Here is a 20579-nt window from a genome sequence, read left to right as displayed (position 1 = left end):
AATTCAAAGAGTAAAGAGAAACAAAACAAAACAAAACAAAAATCAGGGCAGAATAAAACCTGCTGTTTTGCCATTTTGCGTCTCAAGACTTGAAGTCTGCTTAAAAACTCCAAGCAAAACTATGTACTTAAATGTATGTGATTTCACTGAACAGCCCAGAAGGATGCAAAAAGATAGGTCAGTGTGGTTATTCTGGGCAAAAAGCGAGTAGTCAGCAGGAAGGAGCTTCCTTTCAACTCTCTGGCTTGATTAAATGTAGGAAGGTTCCTTAAAAAGCTCGTAGAAAAATGGGATCAAAAGATAGGCTTATTTTGGGGCAAAAAGTTTGAACTCAGGGCTGGCTTTGTGATGCAGTGAGCTAAGCTGCCTCTTGCAATGCTGACATCCCATATCAGAGTGCTGCTTTGAGTCCTGGATGCTCTGCTTCCCAGCCAGCTCCCGCTAATGTGCCTGTACAAGAAGATGGCCCATGTGGGAGACCCGTGATGGAGTTCCAGGCTCCTGGCTTCAGCCTGGCTCAGACTTGGCCATTTGTGGAGTGAACCAGTGGCTGAAAAATTCTCTCTCTTTCTGTCTCCCACTCTTCTCTACAAATACATAAATATTAAATAATTGTTTTTGAATTGATATATTGTTTTTTCCTAACATGCATTTTCCATAAATTGTTGAAGAACCCATATGTGTATACATATACATATATGAAATTAATGTTCATATATTATATTAGTATATGAATATGGCCTGTATTTTTTTTAAACTTTTATTTAATGAATATAAATTTCCAAAGTACAGCTTATGGATTACAATGGCTTCCCCCCCTCAAACTTCCCTCCCACCCGCAACCCTCCCCTTTCCCGCTCCCTCTCCCATTCCATTCACATCAAGATTCATTTTCAATTCTCTTTATATACAGAAGATCAGTTTAGTATATATTAAGTAAAGATTTCAACAGTTTCCACCCACATAGCAACACAAAGTGAAAAAATACTGTTGGAGTACTAGTTATAGCATTAAATAACAGTGTACAGCACATTAAAGACAGAGATCCTACATGATATTTTTTAAAAATTAATTAATTTTCTATGCAATTTCCAATTTAACACCAGGTTTTTTTTTTCATTTTCAAATATCTTTATATACAGAAGATTGATTCTGTATATACTAAGATTTCATCAGTTTACACCCACACAGAAACACAAAGTGTAAAAATACTGTTTTAATACTAGTTATAGCATCACTTCACATTAGACAACACATTAAGGACAGATCCCACATGAGATGTAAGTACACAGTGACTCCTGTTGTTGATTTAACAATTTGACACTCTTGTTTATGGCGTCAGTAATCTCCCTAGGCTCTAGTCATGAGTTGCCAAGGCTATGGAAGCCTTTAGGGTTCGCTGACTTTGATCTTATTCCGATAGGGTCATAGTCAAAGTGGAAGTTCTCTCCTCTCTTCAAAGAAAGGTACCTCCATCTTTGATGGCCCCATTCTTTCCACTGGGATCTCTCTCGCAGAGATCTTTCATTTAGGTCTTCTTCTTCTTCTTCTTTTTTTTTTTTCTTTTCCAGGGTGTCTTGGTTTTCCATGCCTACAATACTCTCATGGGCTCTTCAGCCAGATCTGAATGCCTTAAGGGCTGATTCTGATGGCCTGTATTTTTAAAAAAATATTTTGAGGCAGAAAGAGAAAGAGAGAGGGAGAGAGAGAGCATTCCCATTCACTGGTCCACTCCCCAAATGCCTGTAATGGCTGAGGCCAAAGCCAGAACCCTGGAACTCTCTCCATGTCTCCCACATGGACAGCAGGAACCCCACTACATAGGTGATGACTGGTGTCTCCCAGGGCACACATCTGCAGGACGTCAAAATCAGGAGCTGGAGTTAGGTCTTGAACTCCCACACTCCAGTATGGAACATGGGCATCTTGACTGCCTGGACAAGTACCTGTCCCCTTGTCTATTTCTTTAAGAAATAATTTTAAAAGAACTTCTTAAAATAAGTAATTTTAAAGGAAGCAATAATGTAAGCTATTTTCTTAGAAGTCCTTTCTTGTATTGATAGTGCGCACGGGATGAACTCCTTCTGCGCACAAAGCTCAGGCGGTCTGTGTGCACACTGCCCATGGGGAGAGTCTGGGGAGTTCATCTGTTGCCACCTAGATCAATCATTACCACCCTCTGTGTTATTTTTTTTTCTTTCAGAATTTTAGGCAAGAATATCAGCATGGGATCAGCTCAGTAGTGGTAACAAATAAAACCTTAGGGCTCAGTGACTTAACCCTCCCTTTTAACCTCCCTCACCCTCACACCACCCCAATGCGAGTGAAGTGAATCTCTAGGGCACCTCTCTACCAGGGGGTGGCTGAGGGTCCTGGCTGTTCCGATTTTGTGGCTGTACCATGCTAATGTGTAGCTTCTGGAGTCACTGCAGCCTGGAAGGAGAATGCTGGAGGCCACAGGGGCTGGCATTGCTGGGTTTGTAAATGGAAGACACAATTTCCTCCCATAGCTCATTGGCTGGGACTAGTCACATGACTGCAATCCAACTGCAAAGGAATCTGGGAAAGTTAGGAGAACACATGACTGTTCAACAAGAATTCTCTCTGTCACAGTGAGAGGATACGAAAAACATGGGTTACACCCTGAAATAAAAACCACCTCTGCAAAAACAGCCAACACGGGAGGCTGTTTAGGACCCTGAAGGTTCCTTGTGGGCAGGAACTCTTGCTAATTTTTACCCAGGTCCCTGCCCTATTGGTTAGAAAAGGATATGTTTGCAGAGTCACCAGATATCCTAACTGAAAACATCTCTGTAATTTCTTTTGGGAAATTTCCTTCTCTACCAGTTTATAATTGCACAAGGCAATCAATTGCATTTCTTTTGGTTGTTCTTTCCTGTTTTATCTCCTGTGCCTCAAAGTTAGGTCTTTGAAAATACTTGACAGTTTGCAGAACTGGCAGTGTTGGTCAAGATAAAGGGAGCAAAGGCATGAATATTTTGAATGAAGAATATGATTTCACTACAGTTCTAGCAGAGAGTAAAACATATAAGAAAGGGGAGAACATTTGGCTCAGTGGTTAAGTCATTGCCTGGACTCTGGCATCCTGTGTTAGAGCGCTTGATCTGAGTCCCAGCTCAGCTTCCAATCCAGCTTCCCGCTAACGCGCATCCTGAGATGTGGCAGGTGATGGCTTATGTATTTGGGTCCCTGCCACCCATGTGGGAGACCTTTTGGATCCTTGGCTCCTGGCTTAGGCCTAGCCCTGCTCCAGCTGTTGAGGTAATTTGGAGAATGGGTCAGCAGGTGGAAGATCTGTCTCTCTGCCTCTCTGCTTTTCAAGTAAAAGTGAAAATAAATAAACAAAATTCTCTAAAAAGTAATAAGAAAACAGTCTCACTTATTTAATATCAACATATCTTTTGAAAGTCTTGTTTGTTTTAGCCCAAAGAGCCATTACCTAGGTTGAGTGAGCATCTTTTCTCTACCAGACTTGACCTTAGCCATTTAAAACAAAATTATGTCATTAAAATAAGATATAGTTGGGGCCGACGCTGTGGCAGAGCAGATAAAACTGCCTCCTTCAATGCTAGCATCCCATATGGGCACTGGTTCAAGTCCTGGGTGCTCCACTTCTAATCCAGCTCTCTGCTATGGCCTGGGAAAGCAGTGGAGGATGGCCCAGTTCCTTAGGCCCCTGCACCCACGTAGGAGACCAGGAAGAATCTCCTGGCTCCTGGCTTTGGATTGGCACAGCTCTGGCCATTGTGCCCATCTGGGAAACAAACCAGCGGATGAAAGACCCCCTCCACCCCTGTGCCTCTGCCTATATGTAACTCTACCTCTCAAATAAACAAATAAATCGTTTTAAAAAAGATATTGTTGAGTTTCAAGGAGATAGATCATAGACTCTGAAGGTAGTCTTCCAAGAAATGTGAGGAATTGATTCTCTGGTGTGTCTTAGGAACATGGCTTCCTTAGGGTCTACCTTTGTAAGAAGGTCCTGAAGTTGGAGGCTTGATGACCCACAGGTTTGTTCAACAAAATTGTTAGTTGCTATTAATCTTCAGTTATGCCTCCAGCAAGCTTGGGTTTAACCCACTCAACTCTCTACCCTAGTGACATGGATTTTTTGAAGCTGCACTGAGAGTTGAAGAGGGATCCACTAGATGATCTTAAGAAATAGTTTGGAAGCACCACTGTTCCAAAGATGGGAAGGCCGGCAGTAAATCTGAGCCTTGACCAATGTATGGCCCATTTTCTTTTAGTTCCTCCCGCCTTCCTTCAGTGTCATGGCCGTGACAGCCCCCTAGCTTCTGTCCTTGTCTCTTCCTGTCCCCAGATGCTCCTATCAGATTCACCTACCTAACACTCCTCCCTGATCATGGCACTCTTGGAGGGAAAAGCACTTGGTTTTCAAAGTCTGCTCTCTCAGCCCCTCCCTCCCTGGCTCACTTTGTTTTCTTCTGCTTCCTGACACACACCCTTTTCTCCAGGCATGTCTGTCTCCTCCACGTCCCATAAACATTCCATCCTTGACTTGTTGTCTCTGCGCATTTGTTCAGAGACTCCGCGAGCCTGGAATGCGTTCCCAGATCCACATCATAGAAGTGCTTGACACCACCCAGTGAATGGGCTGCCGGTTTGTCATTTCTAGTGCGTGTGCCTGTGTGTAAAGCAAATCCCGCTTCCAGAGTGCTGGAGCTTTAGCTTCAGAGGTGCATCTTGATTTGTGCTTTGCCTTTGATTGGCTGTGAGCCCAATTTTTCGTTTCACATTTTTCTGCTTCTTAGTTGCTGCCAATCTATAAACCAACGCTTAAATCCTTCAAGGAAGTTCCTTTAATAAAAGCATCATCTTTGATAGAAAGCGAGGAAGTCATCCCTGCATTTTAAAAACTTGTTAAAAGCTTGGATTCTTGCCAACTGAATCTTCTTAAAACGGGGCCTGCTTGTGTGTGTGTGTCAAAGAACTTCTTTCCAGTTTGGGATTCCAGGGTGCGATATACAAAAGCCATCTTTAGGGTTTATGTCACCACATCCTCTGAGGGTTTCTTTTCTCACTTCTGTTGTGGAGGTCTGAGCTTCAGCCAACTCGTATATCTGTGGTATATATCAGGGACTGGGTGGCCAGGTGGATCTACCCACGTTTTTGTTTTGGGCTTTGTTTTATTTTGTTTTGATGGGAAAGGCTTACAAGACTGAACATTTAGGAGCTGGTAATTAACTCTCGGACTAAGATCTCTTGGTGATTGATACAAAGGGTCACCTTGGCCTCCTACGGCTTTGTACTGCATGTGAGGCAGGAGAGGATGTGTTAGCTTGATGTGTGGATGACTCGTGGACAAGTAGGGGGGATGCTACTGATAATCAGATTTCTGATCTGATTTGCCCTGAATCCTCTGGGAATGGGAGCAGTAAGAAGAGGGAAGAAAAGGAGAGTGGTTCACTTTCCACAGTAGTAGTGGCCTTATGACTGCAGTCTTGGGACCCAGCATAAAGCGGATAGGTTGTGAGTAGAGTAGGGATGATGGCATGTGACTTTCCAAGCTTGGTTCTTCTGGAAGTTTCGTTCTTGGGACAACCACCGTGATGCAAGGAAGCTCAAGCCACCACACGGAGAAGTCGTGTGCAAGCGTCTTACTGATGTCTACTGCTGAGGTCCCAGTCAGCAGCCTGCAAACCACCAGATAACACCTCAAGCTCGTTCCAGCGCCTCATCTTCAAGTCAGCTCCAGCATGAATCTTCCCAGCAGAGGCACCAGGCATGTGCAACAGCATCAACTACTCCACATGCCCTCCTGAGATTTCTGACTTCGAGAATCCCTGAGTGTAGTAAAAGGTACCAGGCAGTCAGGGAGGTCTGTTTTTGCAGCAACAGTAACCAGAGCGGAGAGCTGTTTCTCCAAGATGGGTAGAAAGGATTTGGGAGGGAATGAATGTGTTCTGTAGGGAATGAGTCCTATCTGTATGATCTGCAAATGAGAACAGAAAAAAGCAAGGGCAATTTGTCAGACGCCCATGATCTTACCCTCTTGACCTGGATGGGGGATTTGGACTGGGGCTTTAGTATCAATGATTGCTCTCATGACAGCCAGCCAACCAGGTGCTGCTTTCTTCCTGCCCCTGTGAACCTAGTGCGTTCCAGCTTGGGGACCTCAGATCTACTAACTACATCTATCACATTTAGAGTAGAATCAGAGAGACTGGCCAGGTTCATTCCTTATTGCAGGGGAAGAAAATCTTGCTAAATAATGTAAAGCTTAGTTGGCACTTGTGATTCTTTCTGGTGCATTCTAAGTAGTGGATACAGTGAGATAGAGGAAATGGCCTCAAGGCATCCCTGTGTTGCTGATTTGGTGTGTCACTCTCCATGTTTCTCTCAGGGTGCTGCCTAGACAGGAAGGACTGAGGGCCATGCAGAATTCTGTTGGGTGGTGGGTGCAGTAAAAGCTGCTGCTCTTCATACCCACAAATCTCCTGTCAACTCTTCTTTGCACCTGCTATGCCCAGTGCGTTCCTTAGGGTGTCATGAATAAGTGTCATGAAAGTAACCTCCCCAGTGTAAGAAGACATCGCTCTTGGAAGACTGGCAAAAGCCTATCAGTCTCCAAGAATCAGCTCAGGTATTATTTCTTCCAAGTAATCCTTCCTGAGTCCTCCCTTCTGTCCCCTTTCCTCTCATCAGTGATGCCTCTTGTCGACCACAAGCCCCTTGTGGGACTGTCTTTAATCTTTGTGTTTCTAGTAACACTTGGTTATGAACACATCCCACTGGAGAAATGTTTAATTAAAAAAGTGGAAAAATCCGCATTGTCAGCACTTGATGCATGTCTTCCAGGAGTTTTCTATGTATATTTTGTGGTGTAATTGCAATTATAATGAACATACAAGTTTGTAACCCACTGTTTTCATTTTATGCTTGCTGTGTTTCAGATGTGTTTCCTTCATTGTAACAGACTTCCAAATCTTAGTAATACCAATAATAACTCCATTTATTATGTAGCTGTTGTATGCCAGGGATGGTACCAGAGGCTCTATACACTTTTTTTTTTAAGATTTATTTTATTTATTTGAAAGACACAGTTACAGAGAGAAGTAGAGCCCAGAGAGAGAGAGGTCTTCCATCTGCTGGTTCACTCCTCAGTTGGCTGCAATGGCTGGAGCTGCGCCAATCCGAAGCCAGGAGCCAGGAGCTTCTTCCAGGTCTCCCACACAGGTGCAGGGGCCCAAGGACTTGGGCCATCTTCTACTGCTTTCCCAGGCCATAGCAGAGAGCTGGTTTGGAAGAGGAGCAGCCAGGACTAGAACCGGAGCTCTTATGGGATGCCGGTGCTGCAGGCGGAGGATTAACCTACTGCGCCACAGCGCCGGCCCCTCTATACACTTTCTTATTTAATCTTTCCAATTTTCAAGATGAGTGACATTAGCTCCACTTTACAGATGGAGAAACTGAGGCTCAGACAGCTCCAGCAGCCTGTCAACAGTAGCCAGCTGACAGAGACTAGATGGGCCTCTGTTTTCAATACTCCTATTCCTACTATTGAACAATGCTACTCCCTATCATTTTTAGTGATTTCATAATACTACTCTTTTGTGTGGATATGCCATAATTTGCTTAACCATTCCCCTGGTTTTGCTCATTTAGGGTATTTACTGATTTTCGATATTATAAACAATGGGGCAATGAACATCATTGTGCTAATAGACTCCCCCCCGCGTTTGGATTATCGCCTTGGAATCAAGTCGCAGAAGTGGAATTACTGGGTTAAAGGGTAGGCCTGTGTTTATGGCTTCTGATACTTATTGCCAAATTGCTTTCCCAGAGGACTGTGTTTATCCTAACAGGCTCACTTTACGGGACCAAGGGAGCCACCGCGCTCCTGCAGGATGTCAGGTTGCCCTCTCGCCACTAGAGGGTGTGAGAGGACATCGCTCAAGTCAGGAGCTTGGCCCCTCTGAGAAATCCCCAAATTTGCTGGAAGAGCCTTCGGAGTGGACTGGGAGGGAGATGAGGATGCTTAACGAGTGAGAAGCTCAAAGCCAGGATCGACTGACTTTTCTAGATTCCCACTGAAGGCAGGATGGTTTATGATCTAGACTCGGGAGGAGAGAACAGGAACAGGGCCCCAGAGGCCCAGGGTTTGAGCTTGGTCATGCCACCTCCCGCTGGGTAGCCTTGGGTAACTGACCCTCCCCTGTATGTCTCTAAGGACTTTGAACCGCAAATCTTCATGCCAATGAGAGAGGCACAACTCCGAGTGCCTTGGTGCAGAGAGTGCGTCTTGCCCACGTCTGGAATGTCCAAACAGCAGTAGAGTACAGCAGATGGTGGCTGGATGAACATCAACAGAATGAGAACAGACCTCGGCCGTGGGTGTGGGGAGGCTGGCACCGAGCTCAGCTATGTGGCTCCCAGTCCCTATGGAAGGAGGAGTGCTGCTGGCTGTTTACATCTGAGATGTTGAAGACGGAAGGACACTTGGCTGTGACCTTCCTTGTCTGCAGCCCTGGGGAAAAAAACAGGCCCAGCCGATTAGGATAAGGCCATCGAGGTCTTTCTTTTGCAGTCAGCATTTGTGGAGCATCTTGAATGTGCTGGACTCAGTGTCAGGCTTTGGAGAGCTGGTTGTGAAGAGGCCCTGGCTTCAGGGAGCTTAGAGTTTGCCAGTGGGATGAGCCACCCATAATAAACCTTAAACAAAGGGGGTGCCCTCTGGGGAGTGAGGCACATAACATTGGAAAAATGTATTCGCCCCAGACAGTCCTAGAAAAGAAATTTTTAAAAACCTATTCCTTGGATCCCAAGTCCAATCGCACATGTAGTAGATGTTAATTCACACGAGTGTGAGAGTTTTAGCTGTCAGCTATCACTGCAATAGTGCTGCCTAACGAACAGTCCCAAGTTCAGGCAGCAACAGTGGTCTTTATTAGTAATGTTTAGTATGTTCCAGGCCTGTGGGCAGCTGGGCTGCTTCTGCCCCACAAGTCTCTCGTTCTTCTGGGAAGAGCAGGTTCCCCAGGGCAGGGTCTCCTCACGCTGTAGGAAGAACAAGAGGGGAAACTTCTCCTGCCTTCACATTCAGGCGCTCCCCAACTTAACAAGGTTTGATCTAAAAACGTTTTGGCTTTTCCATGGTGTTCAAGCCATGCATGTTCTGTAGAAGCTGTGCTTTATATTTTGAAGGCTTTTTTTTTTAAAAACTTTATTTTGATAAGATTTCCTACTCATAAGAAAGTTGAGTGGTATAAAGAAACCCCATGTACTGTTGACTCACTTGTTAATAGTTTGCCCTTGGCTTATTATCAGATCTATCTATCTGTATTCTCTAACCATTCTAACCACTTGTGGGGTGGTCCTGCCCCAGGATGCTGGCTGTGCAGTGGTCTCAGCTCCCAGGCGGCCACATGATCACCAAGGGGCAGCAGTGGATGCTGTCTGATGTGCTATGTTGCCAGTGTTCTGGGGCTACAGAGATTCAACACATTACATGAGATATTAAGCACTTTATTATACGATAGGCTTTGTGTTAGATGAGTTTAGCCAACTGTTGGCTACTGTATGTGTTCTGAGCGTAATGAAGACAGCCGTGGCTAAGGTGTGGTGTTTGCCAGGCGAGCTGTGTCAGTTTTCTACTGGAGATCATGGCCAGACCAAGTCACGTGGCCAAGCCCACTGTTTGTGGGTGGGGGAGCGCGCTCCAGCTTGGGTAGCAGAAGCTGCGAAGTCCCGGCCGAGGGTGTGGGTGTAGCGTGGGGAGCAGCCCTGCAGTCTAGCACAGTGGTCTTGTTGGCTTAGGTGGATCAGGTTTCCTGACTGCAGGCCTTTTCAGAGCCTTTGGAGATGATTCGCTCTAAAGCCCTCACTTTAAAAGAAGGGAACTAAGCCCTGGAGAGCAAGGCAACGTGAGCAGGATTTCTAGCCACTTAGTGGCAGTCTTGCAGTGAGACCTCAGGCCTCGTGACCGCCAGATGAGGGCTTTCCCTCAGCCCACATGGGTAGGGCACTTGGTCACACTGGGCCGGCCAGACCCGAGGCAGCCGGTGAGGCAGGGGCAGCTGCATGTACAGGAGGCTGGTGTCCTGCTCCCAGGACCCAGAAACAGGGCTCTGAGTGGGCGAGGAAACCTGTGAGGCCCAAGCTTGAGAACTCTCAAGTGGGCAAACGGCTGTGGTGTTGGGCTGTTGGGGTAACCTCGGGCAGGCTATTTCTCCCCTTTATGCCTCAGTTTATCCCTTTGTAATAGAGGGGAGATAGATACAGCAGCCCATAGATTAGCTAATACTTGCTAAGTGCTTACAGCAGCATGGGAATGTACTAGGCACTCCACATAGGTTAGCTATTGTTGTTGTTGTTGTTACTATGGTGCCAGTGTCCCTGCTATCAGTATCCCTAGTTTTAAATTTCCCCACCCCATCAATCCCCTGTTCAACACCCTGTTTTTATTAGTACTAGGTTTTATTAGTACTTGGCAGGTAGTGCCTGCCAAGATGCATCGGAATAATATGTATTATTTAAGATTAAAAGAAAGGGACCTGGAACACTTCAAGGTCCAGAGAAGGAGTAGAGTAACATTTTGGAGATGAGAATCTTGGCTGAGGTCATACTGAATCTCACCTCTGATGGACCGTATGGATCTTCACATAGTTGAGTGGACATGGGTTGAATTAGACTTAAATGAGTAATTCAACCAAAGCTATGCTTCTTAACCTTGGCTACCTATTAGAATCAGCAGGGAAGATTTAAAACAACAGCAACAAAACCCCTTGATGCCTGACCAACCCAGCCCATTAAATCTGGGCAAAGCGTGCATGTGGGTATGAAATTCTGCAGGTGATTCTGACACTCAACTGGATTTGACAGCCACTGTGTGCAGCCTGGGTCTGCAGGAGACAGAAGTTTGCATCCCAGCCCTGCCATTCACTAGTTGTATGACCTTGAGCACCTCAGTATTGTTCCTTTAAAACGAGAATAATCATTACTCTTTGTTGAGATTTTGTAAGGAGCTAGTACAAACCTATGCAACACACTTCCTGCAGCTGGCATATGGAATGAGCTCCCTCCCTCCCTCCCTCCCTCTCTCTCTCTCTCTCTCTCTATATATATATATATGTATACATATATATATATATATAATATTTATTTGAAAGTCACAGTTATAGAGAGAGAGAGAGGGAAAGGGAGAGAGATCTTCCATCTGCTGGTTCACTCCCCAAGTGGCCACAATGGCCAGGGCTGAGCCAGGCTGAAGCCAGGAGCCAAGAGCCAGGAGCTTCTTCAAGGTTTTCCACATGGGTGACAGGGGCCCAAGCACTTGGGTCATCTTCTGCTACTTTTCCCAGGCCATTAGCAGGGAGCTGGATCAGAAGTGGAGTAGCTGGGACTTGAACTGGCACCTATATGGGATGCAGGCATTGCAGGCGGTGGCTTTTACCTGCCATGCAACGCTGGCACCATTGTTATGTGTTTTCTAATTAAAAGAATGCTGATGTCACTAACAGCAGCCCTACACAGCAGGGTTGATAATGTGTGACTCCAGGCTGGGGCCACCGGGCCCTTTCCCTCTTTAGGACTGTGCCTCTTATCCTCAAAGGCCCAAGTCCACTGCCACAAGAAGGCTGAGACAAGGAAGGGAGGTTGCTTCAGGATCATTCAGTGTGTTTTTTGGTCAAAAGCCCCAGTACTTGGGGAGACCAAAGGCTGAGCATGGGGCTGGGTCAGCCTCGGGGAGTCATTTTTTATGACCAGTCCTCCCAGACAGGGTGTCATTTTAAGTCACATGAAAGGACTGTAGGAGCCAGCCCTGGCCCCGCCTGCTCCCTCTTAGGTGTGGTTAGAGATGCCAGGAGGAGCTTGTGTAGTCCACATGCCCACTTGTCATTGTGGCCCTGACCACATCAGCAACAACCCAACTGGGAAGAAGGATGGGATGCAGGGAGCTAGGAGGGGGTAGTGTCTGGAGCAGAGATGTCAGTTAGCGTCAAGTGGTGGTCTGTATGCTCCTCCAGGTAGGAAGAGGCCTGGATTCTGGTCAGGTTCACACTTAGCATGTGACAGTATCCATGCTTGGTTCTGAGCATTTCTTAGTAACTCAGGACACCTGATGAAACAATGGGGTGTTTACAGCCTCCCACTCACAGGTAGAGGACTAGGAAACCAACATGGAGATAGATGCTTTAAAGCCTTGCTATCTCAGCAGCTAAGAAGCCATTTTACAGAGTGGGCATTTGGCACAGAGGTTAAGATACTGCTTGACTGGGGCCGGTGCTGTGTCACAGTGGGTTAAAGTCCCAGTCTGCAGTGCCGGCATTCTTTATGGGCACTGGTTCAAGTCCTGGCTGCTCCTCTTCTGATCCAGCTCTCTTCTAATGACCTGGGAAAGCAATAGAAGATGGCCCAAATCCTTGGGCTCCTGTACCTGCGTGGAGACCTGGAAGAAGCTCCTGGCTCCGGGCTTCGGATCAGCTCAGCTCTGGCTGTTGCGGTCATTTGGGGAGTGAACCAGCGGAATGGAAGACCTCTCTCTCTCTCTGGCTCTACCTCTCTCTGTAACTCTTTCAAAGAAATAAAATAATTCTTAAAAAAAAAAAAATACACTGCTTGGGATGCCTGCATCCCATATTGGAGTGCCTGGGTTCAAGTCCCCACTCTGCTCCAAATTCCAGCTACCTGCTAATGTGTACTCTGGGAGCAACAGATATGGCTGATAGTTGGGTCTGCCGCCGACATGGAAGACTGGATTGAGTTCTGGACTCCTTGCTTTGGTCTAGACAGGCCCTTGCTGTTGTAGGCATTTAGTGAGTGAACCAGTTGATAGAAGATCTCTGGATCTCTGTCTCTTGAAAGAAAGAGAGGGAAAGAAGAAAATAGAAGAGGAGGGATGAGAGGAAGAAGCACTGAAAAGCACTCCTGCCTGCAACAATTTCTTACTCTATCGTCAGCTCAGTGCCACTAGACCAGCAGACTTGGTAGGCTTGACTCTTTGTAGTTTGTGGTATGAAAACAATAGGCCTGGTGAAAGGTGTTCTGATATACTGACGTGGCCTGAGGCTAGGACGAGATCCCACCATGACTCATGGAGTCCTCTGGATGTCCCAGCCCAGCCCTTCTAATGCACTCTGCGATCCTTCCACATTAACGTTAAAACAAATGAATGCAGGAATTAATATTAACAAATTACCTTTAAAAACCTAACCAACAGAATCTGACTTTTCAAAGTGCAGTGTCCCATCAGGAGTGTGTGAGAGTTAAGATTTGAGAGCAGCAAGTCTGATAAGCCAGGTTGACAAAACGTTTTCCACATAAGAATGAAATGTGTTGCTACCTTATTAAGTTGTCAAATGAGAGAGGCTTGGAAATGCTGGACAAACCAAAGGACCATGCAAAGGTGAGTTCTTCAGCTCAAGGAGGTTCGGGTTGGGGCTCACGGTTCCTTGGGGAACCCCTGTGTGAATTGCTTGTGTTTTCAAGCCACATTTTGCAGGTATGTACAGTCCTGATTTTTTTTTTTTTTTTGACAGGCAGAGTGGACAGTGAGAGAGAGAGAGAGACAGAGAGAAAGGTCTTCCTTTGCCGTTGGTTCACCCTCCAATGGCCACCAAGGCCGGCACACTGCGCTGATCTGAAGGCAGGAGCCAGGTGCTTCTGCTGGTCTCCCATGGGGTGCAGGGCCCAAGCACTTGGGCCATCCTCCACTGCACTCCCGGGCCATAGCGAAGAGCTGGCCTGGAAGAGGGGCAACCGGGACAGAATCCGGCACCCCGACCGGGACTAGAACCCGGTGTGCCAGCGCTGCTAGGCGGAGGATTAGCCTGTTGAGCCACGGCGCCGGCCTCAGTCCTGATTTTTTCAAAAAAAGATTTAAATTATTTATTTGGGAGGTAGAGTTAGAGCTAGAGAAAGGAAGAGACAGAGAGAAAGGTCTTCTGTCTGCTGGTTCACTCCCCAAATGGCCACAAAGGCTGGAGCTGAGCCAATCTGAAGCCAGGAGCCAGGAGTTTCTTCCAGGTCTACCATGGAGTTGCAGGGGCCTGAGCACTTGGGCCATCCTCTACTGCTTTCCCAGGCCATTAGCAGGGAGCTGAGTTGGAAGAGGAGCAGCCGGGACACAAACTGGTGCCCATATGGGATGCTGGTGCCGCAAACGGAGGCTTAGCCCACTGTGCCACAGCGCCGGCCCCATCTGATTTTCTTTAGGAAAAAAGTACATAGCTTTCATCAGAATTTTTAGTATGTGACTAAAAATATGATTGAAAACCACTATTCTCGTCTGACGCTTTATGTCACTTTCTAGAGAGAAGAACATAGCCATGATTTCAGAGTTGGAAGTGCCACCTCCCCTCTCTATGGCCTCCTCCCATGGCATGAAAATCCAAGGAAGAGAAGGGAGAATGTCCGGGGGAAGGAAGGTTGGGTCAAGATCCCATCTCCCCAGTGGCTATGGGGCTTGGAATTCACCCTGGGAGTCACATGTCCATATCAATGAGAAAGGAGAGAGAGAGAGAGAGAGAGAGAGAGAGAGAGAGAGGAGAGAGAGAATTTTCCTTCCCAGGAAGGCACTGCTGCCTAAGCAGATGGCAGGAACTGCACCCCTTTCAAAGTGATGAAGTGAGACTGTTCAGACAAATGCTTTCAAAGTCTTGAACCTGTGAGGTTTTGCTCCGAGTTCAGGAAATAACAGGATATAAATCTGCCCGAATCTTCTCAGCTCACGCAAATTCACTGCTGGGCCACGGTGGCTCTGGCAACATCTTGTTCTTCTTGTGTAATGACTTTTGATGCTATGGATTTAGATGGATTAGGCCATTTAGGGGAAAGAGGGGGAATATTAATATACAAAATTGTTAAATGTCAAATGAAATCCCTTAATAATGTGTGTGTTTAAGACGAGTATGCAGGCACTTTGAAAACACTTCTAGCACCAGCTCAGACATTTAAGAAATCCATTTTGCAAGTTCAAACAAATAATTCTCCCCCTATTATGCTGCGCCCATGTGCGGCTGATGGGTAACACTGCTCAGTCTAGGTTGGGAGTGACGGCTCGCTCATTCTCTTCTTCCTTCCAGAAGCCTCGGCACACCGAGGGCTTCTTGCAACCGGCTGAACCCTTAAATCCCACAGACACAGCTTGCCACCAAGAGTTGGTTTTCATTTTCCCCACAAATTAATTCCCTAAGTGGTTGATTTTCCTTGTTTAAAAAGCCAACGTGTGTTAGGAGACCCTGAAGGGCCCCAGGTTTTGGTCTTAGAAACGCTTGCCTGATAATTACCTGGGATGTGGAATGACTGGGAAGGAGGGGGCAATTGAGAGAGGTCAAGTTGTAGTGATGAGAATTCCTACTATATTACATTAGATTTTCTAATTTCAGGGCAGGTTGAAGATGTAAGATGTGACCATTCTTTTACTCATTGATTTAAAAAAAAAAAAAAAGGCTTCCCATCGTAAAGCTGGAGGTAAACATGGATAAAATTGTCCGTGATTCACAAGAGACCCTGGTAACTCCTCCAGTAGATGTTAACAAAGAACCACAAGACACAGAAGGAAGGTTCCTGTGGCGAGTGGGGCAGGATGGTGGCAGTAGTCAGGGAAGGGATCTTGGAGGAGATAGCATTTGGATGGGGCTGTGATAGGGGTGTAAACTTTTGTTTTTTAAAGATTTATTTATTTATTTGAAAGGCAGAATTACAGAGAGAGAAGGAGAGGCAGAGAGAGAGAGAGAGAGAAAGGTCTCCCATCCAATGGTTCACTCCCCAGATGGCCACTCTGGCTGGAGCTGGGCTGATCTGGAGCCAGGAGCTTCCTCTGGGTTTCCCAAGCAGGTGCAGGTGCAGGTGCAGGTGCAGGTGCAGGTTCCCAAGGACTTGAGCCATCTTCCACTGCTTCCCCAGGCCATAGCAGAAAGCTGGATAGGAAGTGGAGTAGCTGGGTCTTGAACCAGCGCCCATATGGGATGCAGACACTGCAGGTCGCAGCTTTACCTGCTATGCCACAGTGCTGGCCCCGGGGTGTAAGCTTTAAACACAGTTTCACTCCCATCCTGTAGCAGACATTGGCTGACCCTCATGATCTCATTATAAAAGCAAGAGAATTGCATCAGAATCCACTTATAAACCCGAAGGAAGAAGAAATACTGCTCACAGTTCCATACTGCCAGCTTAAATTTTATTTGCTTTTTTTTTTTTTTTTTGCATTTCTTGCCAGTGCTTCCCCTGGGTGTGGCTTCTCCATAGCGATTGTTGTCACATCACAGGTTATTATATGAAGCATACATTCTTGCCTTCATTTTACAGAGTGAATAATCAATTGGAGGCATTTTTCAATGTTGTCAAAGGATGGGCAGATTTTTTTGAAATCTATTTACTTGAAAGGCAGAGTTACAGAGAGACAGGGAGAAACAGAGAGAAAGCTCTTCCATCTGCTGGTTCATTCTCCAAGTGGCCGCAACAGCCAGAGCTTGGTGGGTCTGAATCCAGGAGCCAGGAGCTTCTTCTGGGTCTCCCACGTGAGTGCAGGGGCCTAAGCGCTGGGGCCACCCTCCACTGCTTTCCCAGGTACATTAGCAGGGAGTTGAATTGGAAGTGGAGCAGCTGGAGTTGAAACAGCACCCATATGGCATACCGATGCCACAGGAGATGGCTCTACCCACTATGACACAGCACTGGTTCTGGATGGGCAGATTTGAGCTGGGTGGGGATGAGGAATGAATGTTCCTAGGGGAGGAGAAAATGAAGGCAGAGTCTGGTTGTGGGAAGTAGTCCATTGGCAGCTGTGTCTTGGGTGTCATGGAGGGTCTGGGATGCCCTCGAAGGTGCAGCCATTTTGTTATGTGAGTGATGGAAAGCCATGGGAAGTTCTAGGTGAGATGGTGATGTGATTGGAATTTACTCCTCTCTAAGGCTGGCTGTGGAGATTCTGGGAATCTCTGGGGTAGTTGGAATTTTGGGGTTTCTTGTGGAGGTGAGTAAACAACCCATGGGTCGATATGTAGAACAAAATCCTTAACTAGTCTTGAAATGTTCGTCCGTATTGCTTTGTATTAGTTCTAAGGGGATAGAACTATTATAAGACTTTGTTTTAGGAACATTAGGATCATTTGATCTCAGTGATTTATCAGGATCTCATCTCTATTTCCCCTTCCCAAGGCTGATTTTGTAGTTAATGAATGACAGGTAAGCTTCAGTATATGTAACACCTCCAGTGGCTGGCTGGAACAGTCCCAGAAACTGTGTTGAGTTGGACTCTGAGGGCTTGTTTGGGCTTAGCAGGGAAGAAATCACTGATGTGAGAGCAAGGAGCACCATCATGTAAGCCGTGTATTTTTCATCCATATTCTCCCTCAACTGCTCACTTTGAGTGCTGTATATATAATCATAATATTGCCCACAATGATAAAGTAGAGCCAAACCAAATGCATTCCAAAGAAAGAAGCAGATGGAAGCAAACCCATACTGGTCAGCATCTACATGAAGCCAAGCTCTTGCTCCATCCATTCATTTGTCAATCCCTCCCTGGGTCCTTCATCCGTCTACCAATGCCATCCATTTATCCATCCATCCACCAATCCACTTATCTTTCTTCAGTTGTTGGGGGTACAGAAATGATTCTTATCCCCAGAATTTAGAATCTAGCTGGGGAGCCAGTTATGAGATTGGTAAATAAAAAACTGTGTTAGGTCAGAGGTCTGAACCCCCTGCGCCATGGCACAGAAGCAGAACCTACTGATTCAGACTGTGGTAGGAGAGAGGCTAGGGGCAGAGTGGAGCTGTGGTTTACTCATTGAATTGAGAGCTTCATGTATCTTCTTAATGGTTGCATCCTCAGCACCTAGCAGAGCCCCTGGCACCTAGTAGGTCTTCAGTATATGTTTGTCAAATGAATGAGATGTTCGAGGAATGGAAGGAACCCTTGGAGGTCAACTAGTCCATCCACCTGCCTCTGGGCTGAACCACACCTCAATCATCCCAAGTGCTATTTTGGGTGCGGTTATTCTTAGCTGGCCTCTCTGACAACTGGAAAGACTCAGAGAAGCAGCCACCCCTCCGAGGCTTTGGTGTCACAGGCCACACTCAGGAGGGGCTCTACTTGGAGGAAAAAAGAGCTGGGAAGAGACAGAAAGGCCACAGGGTCCCAAGCCTGCAGCTTGGCTGGAGGAAACTCAGAGTGGAGCAGGAGCCTCTTCCTGGGAGACCAGTAGGTGAGGCTGAGAAGCCACTTTCCAGGAGAAGCTAGGGGTCTTTGCAGTTGATGGTCCCAAGTTGGGCTCCCTGCCCGCCTCCCTGCCTGTTGAGGAGGAGATGTCTTCAAGGACCCCATCAGAGTTCACCCACGAGCAGCCTGCATTCGGGCTGGGGTCTCCTGAAATGTACAGAGGACTTAGGAAGGACAACTTTCAGTCCCCTCATCCCCCCTCCCATCCCTGCCAATGGTTTTGTTGGCGTTGGAGGCTGCAGCTCCTTAAGGAGAGCTTTTCTTCCAGGGCCTGTTTTTTCCAGGGTATTTCGCAGTAGCTGGGGAGTGCCGGGGCCTAACACAGTCAGGCTGTACCAGGAGCCAGAGCCCGGGTATTATAATCTCATGGGAAGATAGGAAGAAATGATTAGTGTGTGTTGAATGGCCCTGCTGTGAGCATTCTGAGCTGGACTGGTACTGGGGCAAAATCAAGGGCAAGTTCTAATCTTATTTTCAGGTAGGGGAAGGGTAGAGAAGGCACTTTCTGGGGCAGTCTCTTGAAAAGCAGGCGTAAACAGGGAACAATGGGACTATTCCTTTCTGACCTGCTCAACCTGGTGCTTGATACGAAAGGGGTGTGTGTGTGTGTGTGTGTGAGAGAGAGAGAGAGAGAGAGAGAGAGAGAGAGAGAGACTAAGCATAAACTTGTGAACCCTCTTAGGAGGCTAATGCTTGCTCCCAAATCCCCCCCTGCACAGGGATGGATTTGCCCTTTGTTTGTTTGTCTTATAACAACCTGTGTTTCCTAAATGCAATACAGAATGTGGCTCAGTGGTGTCACTCCTGAGCTTCACGACCCCTCTACGGGTACACTATTCCCACCATCATTCCTCTCAGTGCCACCCCTGCCACTCAGAGCTTCTTAACAAAAGGTGGAAGTTACAGAACATGATCAGGGAGCCTCCTTCTGACCAGAGGAGAGTAGCAGACAAAGGGGTGACAGCTGGCTGAAGCCCCAGATCCTGGGAGTGTGGAAGTGAAGACACAGCCCACACTGGATTTGGAGAACTTGAAGGGACAATGACTACAACCCTAGGATTGTGCTGTGAGCTGTAGACACCACAGACAAGAATGACATGCTGTCCCTGACCACAAAGAACTTTCAAGACCCCGCTGACTTTGTGCCTGCTTGCAGAAGACCATTAAAGACAAAGTCAGGTGCACCTGCTTTAGTGATGGTCATGGGGAATGTTCAGTGTTTTCTTCTCTGGGAGCCTGATGGTTTGCACAGTGAAAACCTCCAAGATTGGCATTGCCAGTCTAAGTTGCCCCTTACCAGTGGTGCCCTTGGCTGAATGCTCACAGAGGAAGCTAAACCTTGTTGCATTTGGCCTTCTTCCTTCACTTGTTAAATGGCACTGGACATGTCTTTGCCACTCAATTTCTCTGAGTATGTGAGAGTCACTCTCTCTCTTTGAGTTCAGCTTCCTCCTTGGTATTAGGTTGAACCATATGAAATTTTTGTTTTCTAAGGGGTCAACATGACCAAATACCAGCAATTTCATATGGCTCAACTTATCAAAACAAAGGCACTCATCTCTGGTCTAAAGTTCCTACTATCTGACTCCTTGAATAATTCCCATTTCCAACATTTATTCCCTGCTCTGACCTCAACAAGGTAAGTTCACCATTGCTGGTCACTTATCCACCAGTGCACCTGAGTAATGGTTTTAAGGCCCAGTCCCACTCTTGGGTCAGTAGCTTATTCTGATTCCTGGAACTAAAACGGCCTTGCCATTTCCCTCACTGCAGCAGAACATCCTATTCTTCAGTTCCAGCTCCCTGCTACCTGCCTTCTGGTACCTTCTCTGGCTCTCCCAGCCAGAAATAACTTCTCCTATATGTTCCAAGAGTTCTTCTCATCTTTGTAGTAGCACTTTCTTTACTTTAAAGGCAAACATACTCATGGTAGAACATTTAGAGCTGGAAGAAATATAAAGAAAGAGTATGAATTATATGCAATCCTCCCATCACCCAAGGTCAACATTTGCTCTTCTGGTTTATTTTTTATGCATATGTTCAATGAGTCTTTGCTTATTTGCTTTTTCTGCTAAACTGCAAGTTTGGAGCAGATGGCAGTTTTTAGTTCCTCATTCTTTGCTGTATCTAGAGTCTCTGTCATAACTTTTCCATTTCTCCCACCAATAGACAGAATGCATTTTCCATCCCCTTAACACTGACTTTGTTCATGTGGCTAGATTTGGCCAATGGATTTTTACTATTTGTCTGCCCTGTTAATGGATAAAAATATTATCATATTTTTTTCAAGTGAATTATTGTGATCTGTTTTTCTAGCTGGCCCACAAGTTGAAAATATCTAAAGGGTACAGAGATCTTATTTCTCTCTTTT

Source organism: Lepus europaeus, chromosome 18, assembly GCF_033115175.1.
Source record: "Lepus europaeus isolate LE1 chromosome 18, mLepTim1.pri, whole genome shotgun sequence".
In the NCBI taxonomy this organism is placed as follows: Eukaryota; Metazoa; Chordata; class Mammalia; order Lagomorpha; family Leporidae; genus Lepus; species Lepus europaeus.
The sequence above is the reverse complement of the archived record's forward strand: the minus strand, read 5'-3'. Positions refer to the sequence as shown.